This window comes from Triticum dicoccoides, chromosome 5B, assembly GCF_002162155.2.
Source record: "Triticum dicoccoides isolate Atlit2015 ecotype Zavitan chromosome 5B, WEW_v2.0, whole genome shotgun sequence".
NCBI lineage: Eukaryota > Viridiplantae > Streptophyta > Magnoliopsida > Poales > Poaceae > Triticum > Triticum dicoccoides.
The window spans coordinates 539,898,902-539,903,307 of record NC_041389.1 but is presented as its reverse complement, the minus strand read 5'-3'; the positions used below and the strand labels follow the sequence as shown (position 1 = coordinate 539,903,307).

Below are 4,406 nucleotides of genomic sequence, written 5' to 3'. Positions count from 1 at the left end.
CTCTTCACAAGGGGGTGTAGGTTTGCTTTTGGTTCCTCTTATGCACACAAGGTGTTTGATGAAATGCCCAACAGCGTGAAACAAACATGATATGAAGTGTTGGAGCCACACTTGAGGTTCCTCCTCGATCGCGGTTAGCAACTTGAACCTTTCATGCATGTGTGTCATTGATAAAATATGCATGCGTGTTGTTCATTGTTTAATTTCTATTGTTTATAGCTAGTTAGTTTAACAAATGCATGATGGTTAATTATATATTTTATATTATAATAATGCAGATGAATCGGCAATGGATGTACGGTAACCGACTCTCCCGCGAGTTCACTACGGGTTTGAAAGATTTCCTCGTAGTGGCTAATGCGAACAAGCAGAAGGGTTTTGTTATCTGTCCATGTGTTGACTGTAAGAATCAGAAGGGTTACTCTTCCTCAAGAGAAGTTCACCTGCACCTGCTTCGGCACGGTTTCATGCCAAGCTATAATTGTTGGACCAAGCATGGAGAAAGAGGGGTTATAATGGAAGAAGATGAAGAAGGGGATGATTTCATCGATGAAAGCTATCTTGCTCATTTCGGTGATACTTTCATGGAGGATGCTGAAGGTGAAGGGGAAGGTGAAGGGGAAGGTGAAGGGGAAGGTGAAGGTGAAGGTGAAGAAGAGGCACGTGATGAGACCGTTGATGATCTTGGTCGGACCATTGCTGATGCACGGAGACGCTGCGAAACTGAAAAGGAGAGGGAGAATTTGGATCGCATGTTAGAGGATCACAGAAAGTCGGTGTACCCCGGATGCGATGATGGTCTGAAAAAGCTGGGCTGCACACTGGATTTGCTGAAATGGAAGGCACAGGCAGGTGTAGCTGACTCGGCATTTGAAAACTTGCTGAAAATGTTGAAGAATATGTTTCCAAAGAATAACGAGTTGCCCGCCAGTACGTACGAAGCAAAGAAGGTTGTCTGCCCTCTAGGTTTAGAGGTTCTGAAGATACATGCATGCATCAACGACTGCATCCTCTACCGCGGTGAATACGAGAATTTGAATGAATGCCCGGTATGCACTGCATTGCGTTATAAGATCAGAGGCGATGACCCTGGTGACGATGTTGAGGGCGAGAAACCCAGGAAGAGGGTTCCCGCCAAGGTGATGTGGTATGCTCCTATAATACCACGGTTGAAACGTCTGTTCAGGAACAAAGAGCATGCCAAGTTGTTGTGATGGCACAAAGAGGACCGTAAGTCGGACGGGGAGTTGAGACACACCGCAGATGGAACGCAATGGAGAAAGATCGACAGAGAGTTCAAAGATTTTGCAGCTGACGCAAGGAACATAAGATTTGGTCTAAGTACAGATGGCATGAATCCTTTTGGCGAGCAGAGCTCCAGCCATAGCACCTGGCCCGTGACTCTATGCATCTACAACCTTCCTCCTTGGTTGTGCATGAAGCGGAAGTTCATTATGATGCCAGTGCTCATCGAAGGTCCGAAGCAACCCGGCAACGACATCGATGTGTACCTAAGGCCATTAGTTGATGAACTTTTACAGCTGTGGGGCAGACCTGGTGTCCGTGTGTGGGATGAGCACAAAAAAGAGGAATTTAACCTACGAGCGTTGCTTTTCGTAACCATCAACGATTGGCCTGCTCTTAGTAACCTTTCGGGACTGTCAAATAAGGGATACAATGCATGCACGCACTGCTTACATGAGACTGAAAGTGTACATTTGCCAAATTGTAAGAAGAACGTGTACCTTGGGCATCGTCGATTTCTTCCGAAAATTCATCCAGTAAGAAAGAAAGGCAAGCATTACAACGGCAAGGCAGATCACCGGCCGAAGCCTGCGGAACGCACTGGTGCTGAGGTATTTGATATGGTCAAGGATTTGAAAGTCATCTTTGGAAAGGGTCCTGGCGGACAATCAGTTCCGAAGGGAGCTGACGGGCACGCGGCCATGTGGAAGAAGAAATCTATATTCTGGGAGCTAGAATATTGGAAAGTCCTAGAAGTCCGCTCTGCAATCGACGTGATGCACGTTACGAAGAATATTTGCGTGAACCTCCTAAGCTTCTTGGGCGTGTATGGGAAGACAAATGATACAAAGGAAGCACGGCAGGACCAGCAACGTTTGAAAGACGCTGATGACCGGCATCCGGAATGGTTTCAAGGTCGTGCCAGCTACGCTCTGACCAAAGAAGAGAAGGTCATCTTTTTTGAATGCCTGAGCAGTATGAAGGTCCCGTCTGGATTCTCGTCCAATATAAAGGGAATAATAAACATGGCGGAGAAAAAGTTCCAAAACCTGAAGTCTCACGACTGCCACGTGATTATGACGCAATTGCTTCCGATTGCTTTGAGGGGGCTCCCGCCGGAAAATGTTCGAGTAGCCATTGTGAAGCTATGTGCATTCCTCAATGCAATCTCTCAGAAGGTAATCAATCCAGAAGATCTACCACGGTTACAGAACGATGTGATCCATTGTCTTGTCAGTTTCGAGTTGGTGTTCCCGCCATCCTTCTTCAATATTATGACGCACCTCTTGGTTCACCTAGTCGAAGAGATTTTCATTCTCGGTCCTGTATTTCTACACAATATGTTCCCCTTCGAGAGGTTCATGGGAGTATTAAAGAAATATGTTCGTAACCGTGCTAGGCCAGAAGGGAGGATCGCCAAGGGCTATGGAAATGAGGAGGTAATTGAGTTTTGTGTTGACTTTGTTCCTGACCTTAAGCCGATTGGTCTTCCTCGATCGCGGCATGAGGGGAGACTAAGTGGAAAAGGCACGATCGGAAGGAAATCAACGATATGTATGGACGGCCATTCTCTGACTGAAGCACACCACACTGTACTGACCAATTCCAGCTTGGTGGCTCCGTACTTTGAGAAACACAAGAATATTTTACGCTCGGACAACCCGGGGAAGCCTGAATCCTGGATTAGGAAGGCCCACATGGAGACTTTCGGCAGTTGGTTGAGAAAACATTTAATGAATGACAATGATGTTGTAGATCAGCTGTACATGTTGGCCAAGACACCATCTTCGACTATAACGACTTTCCAAGGGTACGAGATAAATGGGAATACATTTTACACGATCGCCCAAGATAAAAAGAGCACCAACCAAAACAGTGGTGTCCACTTTGATGCAGCAACCGAGAATGGGCAAAAGGTCACATATTATGGTTACATAGAGGAGATATGGGAACTTGACTATGGACCCTCCTTTAAGGTCCCTTTGTTCCGGTGCAAATGGTTCAAGCTAACAGGAGGTGGGGTAAAGGTGGACCAGCAATACGGAATGACAATGGTGGATTTCAACAATCTTGGTTACCTTGACGAACCATTCGTCCTAGCGAAAGATGTCGCTCAGGTTTTCTATGTGAAGGACATGAGTAGCAAACCGAGGAAACGAAAAGATAAGAAAACGATCAGTACATCATGCGATGATCCAAAGCGCCACATTGTTCTTTCAGGGAAAAGAAACATCGTGGGAGTGGAGGACAAGACAGACATGTCAGAAGATTATAATATGTTTGCTGAAATTCCGCCCTTCAAAGTGAACACCGACCCAAGCATTAAGTTAAATGATGAGGATGCTCCATGGATACGGCACAATCGTAAGCAAGCAGGGACACAAGGGAAGACATGATGTGTAATAATTTATTGTACCAAACTTTGTTGAATGGATCATGTGAATTATATTATTTTGAATTGAATTAGTTTTATTTTTCTGAATTTTTTGATATATTATTTGTATTTTTAACATTTTGAATTGAATTAGTTTTATTTTTATTAATTTTTTGATATATTATTTGTATTTTTAACATATTGAATTGAATTAGTTCTATTTTTCTGAATTTTTTGATATATTATTTGTATTTTTAACATTTTGAATTGAATTAGTTTTATTTTTCTGAATTTTTTGATATATTATTTGTATTTTTAACATATTGAATTGAATTAGTTTTATTTTTCTTAATTTTTTGATATATTATTTGTATTTTTAACATATTGAATTGAATTAGTTTTATTTTTCTTAATTTTTTGATATATTATTTGTATTTTTAAGATTTTGAAAAAGAAAAAGTATTTGGAAAATACCTTTAGTCGTGGTTGGCCTGCCCAACCGCGACTAAAGGTCGTCGCGTGCGGGAACGAAAAACCCACCAAAAACAGGACCTTTAGTCGCGGGTCGCCTCCCCAACCGCGACTAAAGGTTACCCTTTAGTCGCGGGTCGCCTCCCCAACCGCGACTAAAGGGGGGGGGGCTATAAATACAAGGGTCCGACCCGTCGCGGGCATTTCTCGTCTTCTCTGCCGCGCCGAAGGCCTGCCGCCGTCGCCCTCGCCCTCGATGCCGCCCGCCGTCGCCCTCGCCCTCGACGCCGCCCGCCGTCGCCCGCCGCCCCCTCTC

At 44.3% G+C, this 4,406-nt stretch overlaps 1 pseudogene; it reads left to right on the top strand.

Annotated features, from left to right (window-relative positions):
• Positions 1-293: 293 nt before the first annotated feature.
• LOC119313097 lies at positions 294-3,596 on the top strand (annotated as a pseudogene).
• The last annotated feature ends 810 nt before the right edge of the window (positions 3,597-4,406 follow it).